Below are 25,037 nucleotides of genomic sequence, written 5' to 3' on the forward strand. Positions count from 1 at the left end.
ACGTGAATTCCTCAGAGCCACCAATCATCACAACAACACAGCTTTGCAAAGCTTATGGTACCAGTCTCCTACTAGATACCTCTGGACCCCTCAGAGTCACTAACCAATTAATCAAAGTTCCAACTAGCTTCTATACTAGCCTACCACTAGTAACATCACTAACCCCACAGGGCCTCAAAACACCAAACACCTCCAACTCCGCAGAGTCCCCTGACCAACCCTGGTCATGTACATCAATTAAAACATATTCCAAAAAACAATAAAAAAGATTTCAAAACCCAACACTGGTCATGCACCAACACTAAAACATTCACATACTGCTACAACACACACACACAAACACAGGATGTTCAAAATACAGACAACCCCGGCATAGAATGTTAACTGCTAAGGAGCGCTGCAGTCACTCTGGCAGTCATCATGGGTTGCACATCCATACACGCACAAACAGAACATCACGCCTACAATGCCTCAAAAATGGTTATAGTAAGCATTGCAATGACATATCAATAATCACATTATAAATTGCAGATCTCATTTCCTAAAAGTCCATGTTGCCAAAGCATGGGCAACTCTAAATGCTGAAATGACTCAAAGATTGTGGTAACCATTAATGACCAACATCACTCTTATTGTGCTTTAAGATCACAAATCTCACACCACACACACACAAGCAAAACATAGTCTTAGGATGATCAGAACATTGAAACATAGTACATCCAAGTCACATTTTCTAAAAGTCCATGTCGCCATTAAACAGGTAACCTAGTATGCTAAAATGCCTCAAAACGTTATACTAAGCATAATAGGATCAACACCCTTTGATTGTCCACCTCAATCAACCTCATATGTGCCACTCACACACAACCCCTGTCACAACACAAATGTGGAAACCAACTTTAAATGAGACCTAAACGTCCATGTTGCCAACTGGGGCCAACTCTAAAACCAACCTGCAATGCCTCAAAATGGTTAAATCTAAAATAAAATGCATCTCCTATTCTAAGTGCAACATCATTCTCACTAATACTTCTCATGGTAATTCACTACTAATGCACAACAGTACTCTTCAGTCACTGCTTGCCACATCGTTGCTCAATCCATTATGACATTTTACTTTTAAATGAAACTCCAAAATTTCTTCTGCAAGCATAAACTAATCATCCCCAAAAACTACTATCATACCCAAACCCAAACAGTAACCATTTTCTCATTGCATGGTCCCCACCTCAGACCACATCAGCATAGTGTCTATTCTCATTAAAACCTTTAGCCTCCAGGTGCATAAAAGGCACAATTACGCTTACTTGGCATGGAAATTACACTTCCCCTTTTTAAATAATGCTGGCATAGTCACTCAGGAAATGGTGGCACACTTGGGCAGCCTCATGCAACCCTGCCAATGTCTCCTCATGTACCAGGGGGCCTGTTCCTGGCAGACTCCAACAGGCCATCCTTGCCCCAGGCCCCATGGGGCAGGATGCTTCTGACACCCCTGGGTGGTCGCCTGCAACAGCCCTGGGGGCTGACTAAAGCAGTACTTGGTGGCTGACTCAAACAGCCCTGGGTGCTTTCCATTTCTCCAGACTCTTGGACAGCCTCTAATGACTCCTGGCCTCAAACAGGGCACTCTCCCTTCTTCCCAGGGGTCTCCTCTGACAGGCTGTCCCTTCCAGCCCTGGGTGATTTCCATTTCTCCAGACTCTTGGACAGCCTCTAATGACTCCTGGCCTCAAAGAGGGCACTCTACCTTCTTCCCAGGGGTCTCCTCTGACAGGCTGTCCCTTCCAGCCCTGGGTGGACTGGCTCAAACAGCCCTGGGTGGTGGGTGCAACCAGTCTATGGGGGGCAGTGGGCTCTCCCTCTCTCCTTTCATTTACTTGTCCTCTTGCCTGCACCCCCCGCAGCAGAGTCTCTTCTCCTCTCTCACATGACATCACACAGGTACCTGCATCTCCTTTTGCTTCACTTGGTGTCCACTCCAAGGTCCTCCTTCACCATACCTTGGACCATCCTCGTCGCCAATTGTTATGACCGGCTCTTGGTCATAGGGTTCACTCCAAGGGACACTCAGGATACACAGGCCAGGTACTCATAGTGGTTACTTTATTAGCTTCTTAGGTTACAGGATCAGATGTCAAAAAGTCATTAGGAGATAAAGAGGAAAGGGACAGGAGCCCACTGGCTCCCACCACCCAGGCTCACATAATCTAACTGCCTGGGTTAGAACCCATTCAACCCCAAAACATTCTAATCTCACACTCCAGACTCACAGCCTACATTCTGATGGTGACATCAATCCTGGCTCAGCACACATGCAAGTATAAGAGCCAACCCTAACACCTCCTTTCCTACAACAAACAAACACACCTCAAACACACACTTAGAGAAAGCAACCCTAACAAGGTGCCTCCCACACCTGCTGCAGGCCCACCACGCCTCCATCCAGAGCCTTTGGGGCCTGGACACCATTCTGGGCTCCTGAAGGTCAGTGCAGGCAGTTCAGAATGACCCAACGGTGATACCCTCCACCCAGTCACCACCATGGGTGAGGAGGACAGAGAAGAGGGAGCCCCAGCACCAGTCCCACGCAGGTTGCACAGTACCTTGGCACCCATGCCTAAATTCGATAACACAGGCCCACCATCCAAGCTGGGGCAGAAGTGGCTACTGTGGGTGAAGAAGCTAGAGATGTTCTTCAGGGCCTCAGGAGAGACGGATGATGATGCGAAGGTGGCCACAATGGTATACTCAGCTGGCACGGAGGTCCACAGGATTTATGACTCGCTGAATCTTCAGTTGGTCACCTCTGATGCGGTAAAACAGGCCTTCCAAGACCACTTTCTCCCCATGGCGAATGTCGATTTCGACAGATTTGTGATGTGTGCGGAGAAGCGGCAAGGGGAGGAGTCCTCGGACCAGTTCTGTGCACGGCCGAAACACCTCGCAAGCACCTGCAGGTGGGTGAATGAGGAGAAGATGATGCGGAACCAGCTGATTCAGGGGTGCAGCTTCGGAAAGCTAAGAAGGCAGGTGCTTAGGGAGCCAGGCCTGACGTTGCTGCAAATCCTTGACATTGGGAGAGCGTATGAACCAGAGGTGCGAAAATAGACGCAGCAATGCACCCGGGGAAGGGTGAGGATGCCTTCGCCATCGGGCGCTCCACCCTAGGTAGGGCGCGCTGGGCCCCCAGAAGAGTGGACAGTCCCTCTCCTCTGCGCCTGGATGAGATTGCCACATGCTGGGGAATGCCATGCTAAAACGAGAGTCTTGCAGACGGTGTGGCACACCGGGACACTACGCGAGAGTGTGCAGGGCCTTAAACCCAGTGGCTGCGTCGAGGGGGCCTGCAAGGTCAGTCGGGGGCAATGCCCGGCACGTGAGGGGTGTGTCGTCATTTGACCAGGGCGTGCAAGATCTGGACATCGCCGAGGAGGAGGAAATCTTTTTCATCTCGAGCATACCTACCGGGTCAAGGAAAAGCAGGTAACCGACGTGCACGGTGAACATTGGTGATGTGCCCACCCCAGTCTTGATCGATACAGGGGCATCGGTCTGTGTGCTGGCCGCTGAACACTACAAGGTCCTCCCGGGTCCTCCCAAGTTGGAAGAGTCCAAGGCCAGGATATACTCCTTTGGAGGGGACACGCCGCTCTGATTCAGGGAGTCTTTGTAGCCTCGGTGTCACACGGGCTAAACAAGATCAAGGCAAGGTTCTTTGTGATGAGTGTGAGCCCGCACTCCCTAATGAGTTGTGATGCTTCCGAAGCCCTCGACATCGTGCATTTCACGCTGGGGGTGTACCACACAGACATTGATCGCCTGCTGCAACGGTTCGAAAGCATCTTTCAAGGGGTAGGAAAGCTGAGGGGCGACCCCATCAGACTCCACATTGATGGGTCCGTAAGGCTGATGGCCCTCAAGCACCGAAGAATCCCTTTCCACCTGAGGGCACAGGTGGAGAAGGAGCTTCAATCACTTATCGATTTGGACATTATCGAGAGGGTGGAGGGCCCAACCCCGTGGGTCTCACCCATAGTGGTGGCACCAAAGCCCAAGCAACCAGGGCTGTCCGCATTTGCGTGGACATGAGACTGCCAAATGCCGCCATTAAGAGGGAGCATCACCTGATGCCCACGCTGGATGATATCGTGGGCGAGTTGCAGGGGGCGAAAGTCTTCTCCAAGCTTGATCTGAGATCTGGGTACCACCAGCTGGAACTCCACCCGGAGTCGCGGTACATTCCCACCTTTACGACCCATGAGGGGCTATATCAGTATAAAAGACTCCGTTTTGGTGTCTCGTCAGCGGCGGAAGTCTTCCAGAACGTCATCCGGGGAGCCCTGGCGGGAGTTAAAGGTGTCATCAACATGTCGGACGACATCCTGGTCTTCGCACAGTCTGAACACCTGAAGCGACTGGAACGTGCCTTGGAGAGACAGTCTGGGTCTGACCCTACACCAATAGAAATGTGAGTTCCTCAAGGACCGGATAGAGTTTTTCGGGTTCGTATTCCATGCCGGGGGCATATCGCCTGACCCAGAGAAGGTGAGAGACATTCGTGAGGTGGCCCCGCCTGAGTCACCGGCAGAGATAAGAAGCTTCCTCGGCATGGCGAACTATTGTGGACGATTCATCCGCGACCTGACGTCGCTGTCAGAGCCTTTGCGGGCCCTGACGAGGAACGATGTTGCATGGGCGTGGATGTCGAAGGAACAAAAGGCGTTCGCCGAGATCAAGAATGGTCTATCGGGCCAGGAAACCATGGCGTACTTTAGCCCGGATAGAGAGTCAGAGATAGTTGTGGATGCCAGCCCGGTGGGGCTGGGTGCGGTGCTCATGCAAGCAGACTAGAGGGGGAAAGACCACATGCAAATCAGGCTTGGTCCCACACCAAAAGGGTCCCACACCGAACTGCTATGTCACTGTCACATGAACTGCTAGCTCGGTGCTCACAGATCGAGCGGGAGGCCCTGGCTATCCTGTGGAGCTGCAAGCCCTTCATGATCTACATTCTGGGTAAACCTGTTGTAGTGATAACCGACCATAAGCCGCTTATTCTGATCATGGCGGGCGCCTCCTCTAAGCCACTGCCACGCATCGAGAGGTGGATGCTGTTGCTGACAGAATATGGGGTCAAGCTGCAGTATCGCCTGGGCACCGATAACCCCGCAGACTATCTGTTCAGACATCCAGGAGCCAGGCGCCCCCAAGACAGAGCTGAGGTGGTGGACTGCATTGAGATGGTGCACAACGTTGTGGAGGCAGCCCTGCAAGTGGCCCTGGTGTGCCAGGAGATTGCGGATGCTTCAAATGAAGATGAGATGTTTCTGATCATCAAGGAGGCCATGGACAGCGGGGAATGGAGAACAATGCCAGGAGGGAGACCGGGGCCCAAAGAGATCTCCAAGCGCTGTGGAGGGTGCGCAACAAGCTCTCGGTTGCGGAGGACGGCCTTCTGTTGAGAGGGCGTCAGATCGTCATCCCGCGAGCCTTGGTGATGAAAGTGCTACAGCTGGCCCACAAGGGGCACCAAGGAACCGCAAAGACGAAGACATGCCTAAGACTGAAGTTGTGGTTCCCGGACCTGGGGTGGATGAGTTTGTGAGATCATACGTACCGTGCCAAGCGGCCAGTCCAGTGGAGAGGGCACCACCAATCAGAGCTATGGAAAGAAGTGAACAGCCGTGGGGGACGGTGCACGCCGACTTCAGCTCCACAGGCAGAGGTCTGTACTTTCTCGCAGTGGTCGACCAATGTTCACGGTATCCCGAGGTGGAGCTGGTAGAGTCAACGGCCAGCAACCACACCATCCTGGCACTAGAGAAGATGTTTGCTACCCACAGGTTCCCCACTGAACCTTGCTTGGACAACGGCCCACCATTCCTAGGCTAGATGCAAGTAGACATGGGTAAGAAAAGTGGAGGGGTTTTACTGGAGAGTAGTAATGGCTGCACTACCCACCCACATCACGCTTAACTCATCAGTCGCTGCTGGTTGACTGCGGCAGGCTTCTCAGGCAAACACGGGCAAACACGGAGTGGAGCTGCTTGGTCGGAAGCTGCCCTTTGCCAAGGGCTGCCCTTGGACGTTGTGTTAAAAGGCTGTAAGGCCCAATCGCAGGTCGGAGGTGGGGGGAGGTGGGAGGAAGTTGAATGAGGAAGATGGCAGGTAGGGGAGGCAGTGAGCGTGATACAAGGCATGGAAAGAGCCGAAAGCCTGAAAACTTGCAAAATGTAACCTAATTAGAAATAAGGGGTTGCCGACCCAAGCACTATGGCACTGACCCCTGTGGCTGGCTGGTGGAAGTAGCTGGGGTATGAGTACGAAGGACTAAGACCCTCGCTAAGTTCCTGGAGGACAGAAGGCCTAATCACAAGGTGGGGCAGGACGAAGGTGAATGAGGAAGAAGGCGGGCAGGGGAGGCAGGGAGAGCGATACCAAACACGGAAAGCAACAAAAACAAGAAAACGTGCAAAATTAAACTAAATTACAAATAAGCGGTTGCAGTGCAGAGGGCTAAGACCCTTGGTAAGTTCCTAGAGGCAGAAGGCCCAATCACAGCTCGCGGCAGGATGGGAGGCGGGAGGAAGGTGAATGAGGAAGCGGGTGGGCAGGGGAGGCAGGTAGAGTAATACCAGGCATGGAAATTGCAGAAAACGAGAAAACTTCCAAAATTAAACCAAATTACAAATAAGGGGTCGCAGACCCAAGCACTATGGTACTCACCTCTGTGGCTGGCTGCTGGAAATGGCATCTCCTGCTCGCCTCAGTTGGTATTACCGGTATAAGAGCTAGTGCTAGTATCCACACCCAACTCTCCTTCCACCCTCTCCCCTTCTGCTTCTATTTGCTTTCTGATTCTGTTACTCTCTTCCACCATGGACAAGAGGGAATTATCCTTCTTATTGCTTGGGCCAAGCTTACTCCTCTGATTCTGACTTCCTTCACACTCATGAAACTGTCTATTCCACCTCCTTTTATCGTCGTAGCCCTATACTTTTATTGGTCTAGCCCAGTATCTATTCATTCTTTCTGGTCATGGGCTGTCTGTGCTTTGTATAAAACTAAATCAAAAGTTGATGGCTGGAAGGTTTTGAACAAATCATAACCACTGGCGCAGCTCTGGGAAACCCTCCAGGCCATCGTTTTTTAGCTTGCCAAGCCATGACAGAAGGGGAAAGACCACATGCAAATCAGGCTTGGTCCCACACCAAAAGGGTTCCACACCGGACTGCTATGTCACTGTCACATGAACTTCTAGCTCACATCCCTTTTGCATGAGACCACAAGCATCCCCAGACATGTTTCAGCCTTGTTGGGCATCATCACTGAGGAGTAGCTTCAGTCTCTAAGCCCAGCAGGCTCAGGATCTACGCCTGGGCATACTCGTCCCTATCGGGGTGACTAAATCAAAACCAAAATTTGATGGCTGGAAGGTTTTGAACAAATCATAACCACGGGCACAGCTTTGCGAACCCCTCCAAAACATCTTTTTTCAGCTTGCCAAACCATTACAGAAGGGGAAGGTCGCATGCAAATCAGGCTTGGTCCTACTTGTGCTTTGTATAACCCACTTGGTCTTCTCGTCTCATCTTTGAAATTGTTTTTTGATACTTTTTACCTCTCCTTTCTTTGCTCTTTTCTCCTTTCCTTTGTCTAATGTGATGAATGTCAGGTTATTGTCACTGCTCCCATGGGGGAAGCCCCTTCCTATGAGGCCAGGGAGGTGAGGCCGCTACCCGATAATCCCACTGGGAGTGGATCTCATGGGGAGGAAAGCCCTCCATTTCTGTCCCCTCCTTCCTCACAGCCCATTCAGCCCTCTGTGCTCCACCACATGTCTATGAGTCTCTGTAGAATAGAAGATCTCATTCATACAGATCATACTGGGACGAGGAAGAGTGATGATTACCCAGATGAAGTGCATACAAGGAGGCTAAAGCCCACTGCCGAACCAACAAAGGTGGTCCAGTGAACCAGAGGCAGCCCCAGTGATAGAAAAGCAAGGAAGGACTGGGTAACTTGTCAGATCCTCCCTGGAGGAACCGATAGCCGGCCGTAGGCTCGCCGCAGAGAACAGGAAAGACTGACGGAACTTTGCAAAACACACGCTGTTCTTACCAGTGACCAGGCTGGAGAATTGGTGGCCTGGGGAAGACTGGGAGTCGAACCGTGTGGTCGGGCTGAAAAGCACACGCTGAGAGGGACCAGACCTGGGAACGCTGCAAGGACATGCAGAGACTGATGGAAGCCGTGTGGAAGCCTGCGGTAGGAAAAGCAGTCCTGCGAAGCCGCCCGAATAAGCCGTTAATGCCAAAGAAGGTACTTGGTTTACCGTAGCATGTGTTGGAGAAGGAAGCAGGTGGTTGGGAAAGGCTGAAGAACCCCATATCCCTCGTACCAGTACCTGGGGAAAACTAAGGGACCATCACATGAAAGCGAGTGCCTGGCAGGTTAGTGAACCAAGCCTGGGCAAAACATACAATAAATCGAAGAGAAGGATCTGGGACCCATACGAAGTCAGAGGAGCCCTGCCGGAGCAGCACACCAAGGTCTGGGACCCATATAAAGTCAGGGAGGCCCTGCAAGGACAGCACACCAGGGTCTGGATCCATATGAAGCTGGGCTACTCCCTCAAGAGCAGCACACAGAGGGTCAAGAACCAACACAAGTGTGAAGAAGCCCAGAGCAAGTCGGGGAGATCTCAAGATAATATAAAGGGGTCTGAGACCCACACAAAAGAGAAACAAACTACAGAACAAGTCAGGGAGATCCCAAGACAGCCCAGAGAGGGGTCTACGACCCACGTAAGAGAGAAAGAGAAGTACAAGAAGTGAGAACAAGAGGTTGATGACCCATTGCCAAAAGAAGATACATTTTCTGGAATTCTAAGATCTACAGTCAGGTCTGACAGGCTAGTGAACCATACTTGATGCTACATTTGTGAGCTGGAGAAAAAACAGGGGAAGAGTCCCGCCAACACCTCCCCTCACAGCCCTGATTCTTGGGAACTATGTTTATGTGATAAGAAGATCTACAGTCAAGTCTGGTAGGAAAAGGAACCAGGTTTGATACTACATTGGTGAAATAATAGGGTGAGAGATTCTGTCCCACCTTTGTGAAAGGACAGGGGAAGAGACTCACCCTCCCCACCCCTTGCGTATACTTGGGAACTGTGTTTTTCTTTGTAATTAATATAGATTGGGAAAGAAAGAAGAGGGGAGACAATTCTCCATTAAATCCTATTATGTGTTTGTGTACATGTGGAGGAGCATCCATCACCAAGAATTCTTAAGTTAAAGAACCACTCATGTTTTCTCATCAAGACTTGGATACTTTAATCTGTATCCAGAACGAGAGAAGCCTCCTTCTGGATCAGGAAGACACCCAGTTTTTTCCTAGGTAGTTTAGACTCTAGAGTGTAAGGGACGGAAATAGGATTGGACACAGGATGGTGGACAGTTTACTTTACTGGACACCCTGACAGAGTCCTTAGTATTTTTGTTGAGGTAGGGTAACCCCTCATAGAAATAGTGCAAGCTACGGTTTTCCCTTTCTTTTCTTTTTATAAAAATAAACGTCTTTGCCAACACATATACCACCACTGTGTCAGACTCGTACTTCTGCACCCTTGCACTTCTCATCCATGTACCCATGTAACTCTTCCACTACAACGTACTTTTTAAATTTAATTCCCTGGCTTCTTTCTGCTTTCCCCATCAGTGGGCCTTGCTCTCCATCCTCGACATTTTACAACAGTCTTGCTCTATCCTTTTCCGTATTCATCCCCTTTTCCTGTTCCCTCATACCCCATTTCACACACACCCTTTCCTTGAATCCCTCCACAGGCTTCCTTCTTTTTTTCTGCATCCCAATCTTCCTGTTTTATTCTCCCACTTTGCACTTCCTCCATGTTTTTTCTTGTTTACGGCCCCCCCTCCTTACAACTTATTAATTCCCTGTTCCTTCCTTTTATCCTCATAAACGTCCTGCTTGTGGTTATCTACCGTGCTTTCCTCCTACCCTTTTCACCTCGCTTTTTTCTTCTCTTCCTTCTTCCACTTCACTCTCTCCACTAGGTGTCTGTCTCTGTACTCTTTAGTCTTCACCCCTCTGCTTTCACTAATCCTCCTCCATTCCATCTCTTCACCCACTTCACTGTTGGGCTCCCACTCCTCTTCTTCTTTGCTTCTCCCTCTGTTTCTACTAGTCCTGATTTCTGCTCTTTCCACCTATGTTCTCTTCTGCTTTTCCCTTACTTCATCTGTCTGTACTCCCCTAAACTCCTCTTCTCCCTCACTCCCTTTTTGCTCTAATCACCTCCTAACTCGCACTTCACCAGCCACACATCCAGATGTGAGGCTTCTCTTGTGTATGTCCCACCTCATTAGAAGTCTGTGTTAGGATCAAGTCCTGTGCCCTCTTCAGAATACTACCCCTGTTATCAGAAGGGTGCTCAACAGCTACCATAGCGCCTGGGGAAAAGGAAATCCTTCCCCAAACAACCCAGCAAGAGAGCCAGTTCTGTTTAGAGATCACTAAAACAGTGTCTTCACGTACAGATATGGTCCTTTCTTCAGACAGAAGACAGACTGCGCACATCATGCTAACGTGCTGACATCTGAAGCAAACTAGAAGTCTTGACCTCAAAAGAGAGCAAAACGCTGACCTTTTGCATTCTCGCAAAGGTCCTATTCCTGCATCTGCCATTTCCCTTCTCCTAGTTTCATGGAGCTTCACCATTGATTCAACAGAGCCCTTTACTTGTGGTAATTAGACTTTCTTGTTTTGGTTTTTTTCCCAATCCCCCCTCCGTGTAAAAGGAATCTGTTGGTTTATTTTGGGCATACCATAGTGACAAAAACTAAAAGGGACTCTTGTCAGCCCTTGAAGAGAAACCTTGCTCTGCTGTTTCTGAGCTGTTTATACAGTTGCCAAAGAATCATACTGATTATAGGTACCTGATGCTTCTGATCAATCGTTAAGTAACCTTTGGGAGAGATCCTATGCTACAACTGTTTTATCTCTTCCCATGCGGCACTGGAGCAGGAGTGAGTTAATTCTGTGGCAAGTAGCATTGCTGCTTTAAAGGAACTCCCTCCTTAGTGCTCTATTTACATTTGGGAGGCAGGCTACTTCAAGGTTTGAGTATCTTCCATCGTTTTCGAGAATCTCGTCACCTCAGCCTGCCTGCCCTGACAGTCTAGCACTTACAAATCCTTTTGCTACACCCGCCTCTTGGACGGGACTTGTGGGTTGGAGAAGACCCACCAGCTGCCCCCACTGAGATGAACCAAGGAGACAGGCTGACATCAGACACGTGGCTCAAAGTCCTCTCTTGGTTACTTGCCACTGTAGGTTCAGACAGCCTGACCATGGCATTTCATCCCCTGGTGAAAGCATGGACCAGTCACTCATTGTGTCAGCTTACCAAGCTTATCTCATTGCTCAGATGGGATTTGGCCCTTTTTTAGGTGGGGAGACTGGTGCCAGCACGGGAGCCTTAGTCCCTCCTCTGTATTAGATGTGTTCAACCTTGATAGCTGTACCTGAGCACTGGCTGTGTCCCAAACAGAAAAGTCTGAATGTTCCTCCCTGTCTCTTCTGCAAAATAAACACTATTGAGGACACAGCTCCATCATTTAAGCTGGATCCCCATAGCTTTCAGTTCCGTGGTCCTGTCTGTGGCATTGTTACTGTATGGATGTATAAGGAATCTACACCAGCAAAGAGTTCCCTTAGGCTCTCACATCTTATCCATTTTCCACCTAACACCTTCAGTTTATTTGACCCTTTTTGAGTTCTATGTACTATCCCTAAGTACCTCAGGGGTTCAACCAACCCCAACGTACTTAGTTTGCTAAGAAATGTTTTGGAAGATATCTTGCTGTCTGAAGTGTCTTGTTGGTCCTGTTGATCCTATGCCCTCACATCTCCTAGTTGCAAATGCTTCCTCTGTGTAAGTCGCTTACATGTTCTACATTTCATGGTAAGTTATAGAATAGTTATGCTCACAATAAGTAAGGGTATAATGCTAGTAAAAAGATTGGATGCTCAGTCTGATTAAGATTCTGATGCCACAAAGAGGCTTCCCCAGTTATCCTATAAGAAACATTGATTCCACAACAAAGGAATTATTAAAACGATATAAAAATAAATGCCATATAGTAAATTCCATCTTCACAGTTGTGAGAAACCAAAGGGTGTCTGACTTGTCTTCCAGGTGGTCAGGACACAGCCATCGCTTTTGGATCCAGTTCCTTGTGGTGGACCAGTGCGGGAGGATCACCTGGGTGAGGGGTCTTTGGGGAGTGGGGGTTAGGCAGCCGATGGTGAGATGCAGTATTTCCCTCTATTTTGTTTATCTAACCCATTCTATTCTTTAGGATTCTCCATTTTCCCAACCCCCCCTGCTTTTTACAGTGGGCAGAGGAAGAGGGTGACTAAGAGTAGCAACAGTAACTTTCACACATCGTACAGAACATGTCCCGCTAATTGGGTCAGGCAAAGTCAGGCACATGATTCTAAGTGCATACACCTGATACCAATTGGCTCTCCTCACACAAATAAAAGGCAGAACCTAGAGATACACGCTGAGCAAGGCAGAACATGAGTACGGGCAGGGCTTCCGGGATGGAGGCAAACCTACTGGAGCAGAGCGATGGGCCAAGGGATGAAAGCAGCGTTCCGAGAACCCCAAGAGTTCCCTACTGGAGGTCATTGCCTCTGACAGGCTGTGAAAGACACATGGAGAAGGCCAGATCCCACCAGAGAAGACTGCATTGTGTTTCAAGGACACTAGCGACCATCTGGGTGAACAACAGAGTTTGGGAGGCGTGTCCAATCCTGTGGTAGTAACCTTGACTCATGAAGTGGATATCGCAAAACCAAGAAAGGGACACACACAGCAGGTGAGAGACCGGTGTGTGTCAAAGTTTGAAGTAGCAACATTATATCACAAGTGAAGTCTGCACGCGTGTGGTTGAGGCGCGAGGAAATGCAGACCTGTGAATAAACTTTGAAGTAAGGACACCTGTGAAATCAGTAGTATTAAGTAACAGAGTGTTCCGGTGAAAGGAAGTAGCCCACTCGAAAGTCTCCATGAAAGGTACATTATTTGAAGCGAAAAAGCGAGTGAACAGCAAATGTGAAATAAGCAAGATTACCTCCTAGAGAAGGGGAGAGTAAACGTAAACCGTGAACTTTGAATCAAAGTGGTCCTGCCGTGGTCAGTAAAGACAGCCACGCACATTCGAAAGTCTTTGACATCCGAAAGTGGTCTGAGCCCGACTGAGGGAGACCCGAAGTATAATAAGATTGGGGGACGGAGCCCCCTTGCAAGTTTGTGTTGAACTTTGTCGTGCGAGGTCTGAGCCCGACAGAGGGGACCTTTGAGAACTTTATGTTGAAACATTATTTTGGAAGTCAGGAAAAGAGACTTTAACATGGAAGGCCAGGCGGGCCTCAATCCACATTTTGGAACTGTTTGTTGTGTTGGAAACCAAGCCAGAGTGTGTCATCCTGCCTACAGGGACCGCCTTACTCCGTGAGGTCTAAATTGGGGAGGAGAGCTGGTTCAACCACATTTATTCATTTGAACACTGATTTTTCCTTTTGCATACATTTCTCCTTTTTACACTTTTTGTACAAGAGATAGGGCAGGCATTAGGTTTTGTTAGCATAGGCCGTTTTGATTTGACGGACTCTACTAGGACTGCGTTATTTATTATTTGCTGGTCGAGACTGCTCCCATCTTAGTTACAGAGCAAAGTAGGAGTTTCTCCTGCCCCAACAATTTCAATAAAGGTTTTACAAATTGTACCCATTGTGGCAGTGTCATACATGTGATACTATGCCTTCCCTACACAGCCCAAAACCTTTTTTGGCCCTCCCGTTCCCATTGAATGCCATTCACCTTTGCAATAAACAAGTGATCTCTGAAGCAGTTTCCTAATGAAATCCCTATTAAATGGGAATATGCAAAAAATTGATCTCTTAAACACAATCAGGAAAATACAACCACCTTTTTAGAGTTATTTCATTTTGGCACCCAGCATTGTTGAAGGCATCTTGGTGGTGGGAGATGTCTTGTCTATGTTAACATTGTGTGGTGTTGGGTACAACTTTGTGTCCCGAGGTGTCAGGGGCGCAGAGCACATTCTACCATAGAATCCTGGGATGAAGTGTCCATCATCAATGTAGTGTCTGCTGTCATTCTGACACTTGATCCTACTGGTGAGTGGGGCCTCAAGTAAGGCTGTTACGGTATAGAAGGTCATTTTAGATCAACCTGTTTCACAATGTCTGTCATGTTTATCTTTACGAGGTATCAGTGTGACAAGTGTTTTGTTGCCAATGTACTCTTCCTGTCACATCATGTGCGGTACACTGTTCAAATCCTGTCCTTGGTCTTTGTGTGTTTCTTTATGCATGTAGTGCATTTTCTTCAAAGAGGACTCCCCTGAGAGCCCCCCACATTCCTCTAGCAGTGGTAAGGAAATGTTACCCATACCCCTGGAAAGCATTTGAGAATAGGCTACAAATGCGCTCATGTTGGCCCAAGTGAACCATTACTATTTATGCACAAAGACAGGGGGGGGGCCTTGTGGGCCTGATAAGAACACCATAGAAAGGCCAAGAGAACAAAGCAAATAATCCACACTCCTAAAATTCACAATTCTAAGGTTTAGCAAAAGGCTAAGTCCCAGGTAGGGATTTAGATGGAACACTAAGCCCATATTGTAAATCCTCATGAAAATATTCCTTCAGAGTCTTATTCTTAATGCAGGGTAAAGTATAGATTCATAAAGCGGCAACCTCAGATCCTGGCTCAATTTGTATAGCACAAACATATTTCATGTATGGAGGTATTACGTGTGAGAGACCAAATGATTCCTCCTTCAATTTAGGAGTGAGGCTCTAATTACTTTTTAAGCTTTGTTTATTTCCCCTTGACCTTTCCCTATACGTCCTCATCTACCAATTGTTAAAGCATTCATTTTTTATGCTTTCTGCCATTCCAGAGTAGCCCGACTACCACCCAAGAATCCTGTAGCAAAACTGAAGGCCATCCTGGGCTTGGTAGAAGTTATCTTGGACATTGTGATCAGTGCTCAGTTGGTCAGGTGTTCACATCACATACTATGAGTGAAACATCTTCCTATTCCTACGTGATTCTAGTCCCACAGCCTACAATTCCAGACAACCTTGCCCACCACCTGAGAGACCTGCAGCAAGATTAATCGCCCCACTGAATGGATCTCATGGAAGAAACATTGGCCAGGTTGCTTGGCTACTTGAGGTTCATGTTGCCTTCCCCTTTTCTCCTTAATCTGCCCCACAAGGAATTTAGCCCATGTGTAAACAGCAAAAGGATGATTCTAGAGAGTGCCTCTCTTTAGGCTTGTTAGGACCAGGGATTTCTTAGTGCCAGCCTCCCTGTACAATTAAGGGCGTCCTAGCTCCGTGGCATCCTCCAGAGCAGGATGGAAGACGAAAAAGGTAGTATTCTGTGGTGAACTGTGTTTGCCTCTACTTTGTCCAACAACAAGGGTCACAACCAATGTTTCCCTCCACTCTCCTCCTCTTGTACCTGTAAGTGTCAACTCTCTTTACCTGCCCTTGTGTACAAACCAAAGTGCATTTCTTATTGTCTCTATTCCAGGAGTATAGCTCAGGGGAAATACGCTAGTCATAGAAGCAAGACAATGCTGAGCAGGATGGGTTGGATCCCCGGTCCCGTGCTCTTAGAGGCTGGACTCTAGCATTAAGCGCAATATTTTTTTGTCTTTATACAAATCCACATATTAAAACCATTGATACAAAACCATGCAAAAATCACTCATGAAACCAGCCCTCTCAGTTTAAAAGTTCATTAAGAATCTACAATAAATACTCGCAACATTTTACACCATAATACATAATGTTAAAATCATCACCGGTCATAAAGCAACCCCATAATACCTGATTAGAAAAACTGATAACGTCATTCCTATACTTAATTATTGCCATCGAACAGTTTTTAGGCTCTCATTCAATAAACAGGTGCCTTATTGTTTCCAATGCAGCATCACCACAGAGCCTACATGTCCATTCCTTACGTGGGATACCAATCCATGCACCTGGAATTTCATAGGTAGACACACAATTGAATTTGATGAGCATATACTGCCTTACAATACTAACATCAGGATAAGCGCATAAATAGTTTGGTTTCTTGGTCCATTTGGTAATGTAATCCTAATACTTTTACCAATTAACATTAGTTGCCAGATTGAACAATAATTGTTCACGGTCAATGGGCTTTAAACATTTCTTTATAAGGCTTTTATACCTAGTAAAACATTTTGTTTGGTAGCAACTCCCAGGATGTTAGTCCAATACACAGAAACCCTGCATGCCCATTCCATACAACTATTGGGCATAGACACATCCCTTTTCAAGAAATGCATGGCAATCAAATCAACAAATGCATTATGATCCATCTCCAATATTTTCCTACAGAGCAACATTAATTTAATGCTAATCAAGTTTTCAACACTGACCAGCCCGCACTCTAGTAGAATGTATTCTCTAGACATTCACTTCGGGAGCCTCAACAACTTGTTCAAGATTTTGCCTTCAAGTCTTTTCCGATCTGGTAACAATTTATTCCCCCAAACCTCCACTCCATAGAGCATAAGAGATAAGAGAGCCAGATAAATAGTTTAAATGGTTTTAGTAGAGCAGCCACAATTTTTCCATATGAACTAGCTAAAGGAGCCCATGTGTTGGGCATCCTTGTCGCAATGTGCACGCCAAGTTAACCAAGCATCAATGACAACCCCCAGGTATTTGTATTGCTTAATTACCTCAAAAGGGCTCATTGATAGACCAACAGTTATTCCTTCTTTTGTTGATACAATGCTTGAATTCCATAATTTTGCTCTTACCAATGTTTATATTTAAACCATTGACACTGGCATATGTCCCAGGAGCATCCAATGTATAGGGTCTAATCCAGGATTACAATGTCATCAGCATATCCAAACCAGGATATGCTGATCCCACCGTACTCGACGAGATATCCATAACATGTTTTAAAGCGCAATATAAAGACCCAATTTTGATCACCATCCACCTGCTTATTTTCCTCTCAACCAACCTGTTCTTGGCATTTACCTATGTAGCCCCCTGTATGGCCCTTTCAATGTTCCTTTCTCAACCCTCTACATATCCTTTCCTGATCTTAATAACCTCTCTACGACAACACTCTTGTGACTCAATGTATACTCACTCCATCCTCACCTGCCTCTCTTCTATCTCCCAAAGAGACCCACATCCACCATACCCCCTTCCTCCGCCTTCTCCTGAGGTTTTCCCCCCAGTTACTCTGGAATGCCAATCTCTCCAAAACGCATTTTCTCACTGACCACCCATTTCCCACTACTACTATCTTAATCCAATGCTTGTCACTGAAACATGGATGTCCTCAGGACATTGGAAGACTTGCACCCATGCACATTGGGCGCAGACTTTTATCGCTTTACTGGCATATTTAAGATAATCTTTTCTGTTGGCCTCATGATTAACAAATACCAGTTCTGGCTGGACTGCTCCCAACAGGTGCAGGATCAGGACTTATTTGACTATAGCTGGTCAACTTTAGTAATGGCACAGCCAGACTAAAAAAAGGATGTTACGAGTGGTTGCCCAGTGCAATGCCAGCTATTGTGATTAATTCAAAATCTCCCATCCATCCCTTCTTGTTTGTCATCCATTTAAGAGAACGTATGTTCAGACGTAGGTCGCGTGGTCACGGAACAATATGACTCAAAGCTGAAGTTCTTGTGGCAAAACCACTGCAGAACCAAAAAGCCCTTCAAGAATGGAGAAAAAAAAACACCTTCATAGACTAAACAAACTGCAGACACGATCATATTCTAAATTCAACTTTTAATGCACTCCAGGTAAAATGTTAATGATCAATTGTAATTCGTTTTTTATTCATACACAAGGAAATGCACTTACTGAAACTAAATGCATTTATTTAATAGCTCAAAGGGTTGATGGTGAATTGTACAAAGTAACCTCTATAGATGAAACAAAAGTGAGTGAATATTAATGTTGTGTTAAAGAAATTGTATGTATGCATTTGCTGTCTAAGAGAAGACTATTGAGCAACCGATGGATTAGCGAATGTGTTCAAATAAAAAAGTGGTATTGAATGTCTTTCTCTGCTTTGCCTTTTGTATTCTCTATGGAATATGCATTAATAAATTCAGCCTGCCACAAGTGCATTTACCTAAAAGAGATGAGTGAAAGTAAATGTGTGAGAATGATGTCAATGTGCTGTGTGCAGGTAAATATTTGGTGCAAAGTATTTTGCAACATGCCAAATGTTTGTGAAATGACTCATGAAAAACTGAATATAACGGACAATGGAAGGCAGTCGAGTCTTTCTCCACATACAAATCTTAACAAAGTTTACAAATGCATTCCATCTTTGGGATAAAATGGGACCCTGCAGGCCAGGGGACCCCAAACATTTGTGCGCAATGAGAAAAATGTGGACACCAAATTAAATAGTCAGCAATTTCTACTAGAAATTACTAGACCTTTTAATTTGCAGTATTTAACAGTTACCTAGACCTTGTGTAATTCTAATAAAGGACATTTGCAAGGCCTTTAGCTTCATTTGATATTAAGTGGTTGTTTACAGGAAATGTTGTGGAAATGGAGTGGTCAGTAGACATTGTTAGACAGATAAGATCAGTCAAGGTCTTCACAAATATAGTAGAACTAAATAAACCCAGGGACTTAAAGTTCTCAAGCAAAATATTTTCAAGAAATTTAGTGCAAATGTTTGAAAAATCCAATTATCTACAAATGGAGCACTGATTTTCAGTTGAATTTTGGGGTTCTGCCCCTGTGCATTCCTAAGCATACAAGACCAGTAATACTGTTCTGCAATCATTGATTACTGTATTGTGGTCTGTTTTTTCTCCAGGAATGTTATGAAATTTTGCATTTCTGATTGAACAGAAAGTGATCACTATTCTCTTGAGTTAATTTTCCAATAGCCAGGAGTAGGCACCATGAAGAAGATGCCTGAAAGCCAGAGGGGACTGGTTGGCAATGCCTAAGGTTGACAAGGAGGCATTGGAAAGAATGACTAATTCAAAAGAAATTAAGATATTCTCTTAAAATTGATAAACAGTTCAGGAATGTGTCAGTTTTTTTGAGTCTTTGGTTGAAATGATTTGGGACAGAGCTATTGACAAACAGAATCCACCAGTTCAGGAGGTCCAGGTTATACAAAGGGATGTTCCATGGTTCGAGGCAGAATGTAGAATCTCGAAAAGTAAATTGAGCCATGATTTAATGAGTGGTGTCTACACAACTGGCCAAATTTATAGATTCAAAAGGGCATATATAAATTGCTAAAAAAAATTATAATCATTTATTGAGAAATAATGAGTGCTTTTAGAAGGCTGCATTTTCACGTGACACCAAAATGTTTTCTGTTTAATGCAATTGTCAAAACAGGCATTATGCCATCTCCTTAGACAAGTAGTGCTTGGACCACGAGCCCGCCACATTTATAGGCCAACTTCCTTACTGGACATTCACAATAAGATATTCTCCAAATGTTTGTTGCTCAGACTGGAGGACTGAATTCAAAGTAACAATATCCTAATTGGCTTTCAGCGGAGGGCTTAGTACAGAAGACCTCTGCTTCACTCCACTTTCATGGAAAAATATGGTACGGCTAAGGGTGGGAGGGGTGAGGTTATTTGTGGCTTTTTTCAGATTTGGGGAACGCATTTGATTGATAGAAACATCTTCTGGCGTCATTTACATTTTATTCGGGTCCCTGATGGTTTATTAAATCTTATCCAACTGTGATATGCAGACATCTCAACATCCATCTGATAGACAAGATCGGGGAATTGCACACTGTTTTCCCCCACCAATGTGAAAAACAGTGGTGTCAGTTTATTCCTTTCAGACTTTGACTCTCGTACTTCTCCTAGGAAAGGTAATCCACCCTCTTTGAAGATCAAATTTTATAGCATGCTGAGATGGCTATTTTGGGCTCAGCCCTAGCAGATCTCCAACAGGGCCTGCTATACACAAATGACTATTTTGGCGACTATAGTTTGAAATTAAATATGATAAAACTAAAATTATGGTGTTTGGGTAAAGGGTGAAACCTTGTAGCTAGTTTCAAAATGAATGTAGAGATGAGGAGGTAGTCTAATTTTCATTTGCGCCTACTCTTCTTCTCAAAGAGCGGTGCTTGGGTCAATCATTTTAGGAAGACAGCTGAAAGGGCATCATGAAGTGTTAAGGGGCTTTTTAATATTTGATTTCAGGTTTGGGGCATTCAGATTGGACAAGTGCCTGGAGGTATATGAAGCAAAGGTCTGATCCATGATTTTTTATGGTAGCAAAGTCTGCGGTTGTGTCGAACTGTCATGTGCTGGAGGGGTTGCAAAATAAATTCCTGTGCCAAATACCACGTCTTCCTCTAGGTACATCTGGCAGTGCCTTATGAGCTGAATTGAGGATGTTCACTTTGAAGGTGTCAACCCGTTGACATTTTCTGCTAATCATAGGGTGAATATCAGTGTAAGTATGATTGCAGCCTCCCCTGGTAAAGAATAATAGTTGTGGTAGAGAGGGCAGTGGGTTGTAAGGCAATGTCCATTTGGATAGGGGGTTGCATATAAATAAATTTGGCAATTTAGGTCAACTCAAAATAGTTCTTAAAGCAAGAACCTGTCCGATGAGGAGAGAGGCAGATGTCCGAAATATACATAAGCTGCCTTTTAGCTTTACATGCAGACCTATGTACACATATAAGACATCAAGGAGAAATCTGTGAAATAAGATCCTCAGAACGCAGGAGGCTGATGCTAATGGTATGTTTAAATGTACCCACCACTCAATAATTGAAGTTGTGCAGGAGGAAGCACAAAATGTTCCTGCCAAATGGCAGTTGATGAAGATTGGGTTCATTTATCTGTTATTTTGACATTATTCCTCTGTTTTGTATAAGCGTGGACATTGGAATCAATGCTTTATATAATTAATTGTAATGGTCAGGTTTTTATGTGTAGCTTGTTTGACTATGTTAAAGCTGCTTTTATATTTTGGGCTTGTTCTATGTGGATTTTAAGATGTATGATACATGTTTTTAAATGTTGCTACCTTAATGGAGAAATATGATTAAATAAATATTGATTAAGTAATACTGGTCATTGGATGGCAGGCTTTACAGATCTCTTCACTGGGAATTTGGAGCTTACCTCCAAAGAATTCCTACGGCATGTAATTGTAAAACAGTGCATTTTAAAGCACCTCAGGCCTATTAAATTGGTGAATAAGTGGTTAGGAATAAAAATGATATTTTTCTGAATGATTTGCATCCTCTTTGCTCTGCCCAAAAGGGATTTCAAACAAAACCTACTGGCAAATATTGGTCAAAACTTTGAACATTTGACAACTACTTCACAGAGTGGTGTGGTGGCGTTAACTAGGTATTTGGATTAATTACTTGGTTTGTTAATTTAAAATTATGGATTTGAATATAGATAGGGCAAATTATTTGCGAAAAATGTGGCATGCATTGGTCTTATCTTCCCCATCATCCACGTGTCAGATGTGCTGAGTATCACACAATGATAATTTTTACACTAGGACACTTTGTGATAATAAATATAGGTGACACTAATGGTAATATTTCTGATAAATATAATGCATGCTGGCATCAAACACAACCATCATTTGCAGTACATGCAAATTATTTAATAAAGGAAGATTGGGTATCTATGCCACTGATTGGTCCATCCATTTTCTCGAGATACAAACATGGAAACATGGTTCAATTATTTTGGCCATTAACACATTTGGCAGCTGAGCAACATATCTGAAGATGACAGGGTTTTAACAATGACACTGATATAATAAGTAAGGACATTTACTGAAAAAGGAAATTGCATTGTGGCAACAAACTCCAATCTTGCATCGACACAAATAAGCCAACTGGAACCACAGCAGGCTCATTGGCCAGAATTCTCGCTCAGTCCTGGCTATGCTACTGAGGTCTCATCCATTCAGCACCCCCTTCTAGGCCTCCACACTATGAGTATATTAATCTATATTTCCTTGCATGTTTAACTTCATCTCTTCATGATAATGTATTCAAATCACGTTAGCACAGAAGAGAAAATGAGAATTCACTCACCTTGTGTTAATCCAACTGATACTTAATCAAGACACACCGCATTCAGTAGTCCTAGGTTCCCACCTAGGAATTCTGAACGCGGGAGTGCTGCATGAAAATAAGTCTTTAGTATTTTGAAGAATGTAAGACTGTGTTGTGTTTCATTTTTGTAATTTATAATTTATTACCAGGCCTATGTCTTTACAGTAAAACAAAAAAGGTGATTGCTGGAAGATTTTGAATTTATCATAACCACTGGAAAAGCTCTGGGCAACCCTTCAGACCATCGTTTATCAGCCTGCCAAGCCATTACAGAAGGAGAAAGACCATATGCAAATCAGGCTTGGTCCCACCCCAAAAGGGGCAGTGCAGTCCGAACTGATGAGTCACATCCTGTCTGCACGAGACTGCAAGCATCCTCAAACATGTTTCAGCCTAGTTGGGCCTCATCAGTGAGTAGCTTGAGTCTCTAGGCCCAGCAGGCAAGGGACCCACCTTTCGACATACCGTCCCACTCAGGGAGACTTACACAAAACAAAAGAGTTGATGGCTGGAAGGTTTAGAATTAATTGCAACCTCTGGCATTGCTATGGGAAACTGTCCAGACCATCGTTCTTCGCCTGCCAAGCCATTACAAAAGGGGAAAGACTATATGTTAATCAGGCTTGGTCCCACCCAAAAAGGGGCAGTCCAGCTAGGACTGGCATTCCAAGCTGGGAAACATGTTTGGGGATGCTTGTAGAGGCTCATAGCAGTTCTGTTGGAGGAGCTGCCTGCATGGGGAAGTGAACCCCCAGACTTTGTGAACTATGTTACATTTGGGGAAGGGAACTTCGAGGTTTCTGTGAACTGCGTTGAACTTGGGGAAGGGACCACTGAGATATTTTGGAACTGTGTTGAACATAGGGATGGGATCCCTGAGATATTTTGGTACTGTGTTAACTTGGGGAAGGGAACCCCAAGACCTTTTTGAACTATTTGGGACTTCGGAAAAGGTGAAACTGAAACCAAGACAGAGCTGGAAGAAGATCCCAACTTTGCTCATGGCAAGTTAGGCAATCCTCCATCCTGACATAAAGACCAATAAAGTCCTTTATTAAGAAAACCAAATCTGTTGTCTGTGTCTTGCTTCATGATGCCTACACCCCCGTAAGGTCCTTCACTCCAAAGCTGGCCCCTCCCGGTCCTTTGCTTCCCAGGGAGTCCCTCAAGGACCTTAGCTTCACAATTGATAATAATAGGTATACCCCTCAACCTCCAGTATGCCTGTTAGGGTCCTTGTAAGACAGCTGCTTTTCTTTATCAGCCATGGATGCTCCCCTTATACATTAGGGACATTAGTTGATGGCCATGGCTTCTGCCTTCCAATTCCCTGTAAGTAGGGAGCACATACTCTGGATCCTTTCTGTCTGCGGGGCAGGAAGGTGTGGCAGGTTTTCACTATGGCTGCTTGCACTTTGCCACAGGGTATTTTCACATTTTCCTACAAAGACTCATTTCAGTTTATCCAGTCATCAAGCATATCTCCTTTTATTAAAGGAATGTTTTACTCGCGTGTTAAATTCGACCAATCGTAATGATAATGTAATCTGACGTGTGATCAACCCAAGGTAAAGTTCCCTTGCAGCAAGAAATCATAGAACGCTTCTGACATCAGCTGACAAATCCACGATGCAATGTCCAGGGTTGTAATGTTAGTGCTTCAAGTTGCCAAACTGCAATGTAATGTGTCATTATTTACGTTTCTGCATGCAACCACAGAAGACACTCTCATGCAATGCATGTGCACATTTATTTTTTCCACTGGCTTTTGTGGTAGGTCAAAATCAGGAGACAGATAAGAAGACATGATATTCACAAGTTTAATTCTCTCTTCAAAGCAAGAATACATAGTCTTTCCCTAAGCATGTGTTACTAATCCCTACTCTATACACAAGAAAGTCAAGAGGTACTTGTCACGCTGTCAAGATGACTTAACAGAAATGCAGTCCTCTGTCTTGAAACCTATTCTAACCTAGTTTCTTTCCCTACTTCTCAAAAAGAAAACATTAAATAACCAAGACATACTTCTGTCTCTTTAGCATAGGCACTTGTCTATGTGAACAGTCTCAAGCATGCAGTTTGTGTACTGCTGGAGTATCGTCTGGGCGCCAGCAATGTCTTTCTGTCCCTCTTTCAAATCAGTCTCTTTCTCCCACAATTCCAGTCTCCTCGCCTTTTCAGTCCCAACCCTGGGGTTTCTTCCTTCTTTTCCCACTCTGGGACTCGGCTCTTTCTCTCTCCCCACTCTGAGGTTTCTTGGCTCTCTTCCACACCAGGGTTTGGCTCAGTCTCTCTCCTCCACCCTGTTTTTCGTAATACTTTCACCACTCTGCAGCTTCTTGGAATTTTCCCCACCCTGGGGTTTGTTTCACTCTCCCTCCCCACTCTGGGGTGTCTCTGGTCTCTCCCCTCCCCAGGGGTTTTCTATGTTTCTCTTGCCCTACCTCCCACCCTCTGGGCCATTGGAGCCACTGCATAACTGTGACAGGTGGTGCACCTCAGGAGTCTGGGGCAGTCTGTGCAGTGCTCCTCCCTCCACTGTGCCATTTACGTGACCCATCTCCTTGGGTTCGCATTGGCTACCGACTCTTCTTCCTCACATAGGAACCGCTGGGCAGTTTATCTGACAGTCCTTTAATACAAACTGTTCTTGCTAGTTTTGCGATGCGGGCCGTCTCCGATCACCCATCTGCGAGGCCCCTCTACACACACCAGGAGTGCACTGTGGCCTGCAACGTCTCGGCTGGCGCTCACTCTTTCCTGCTAGGCACACCCAATGTAT

Source organism: Ambystoma mexicanum, chromosome 5q, assembly GCF_040938575.1.
Source record: "Ambystoma mexicanum isolate Mex_15411 chromosome 5q, UKY_AmexF1_1, whole genome shotgun sequence".
Classification (NCBI taxonomy): domain Eukaryota; kingdom Metazoa; phylum Chordata; class Amphibia; order Caudata; family Ambystomatidae; genus Ambystoma; species Ambystoma mexicanum.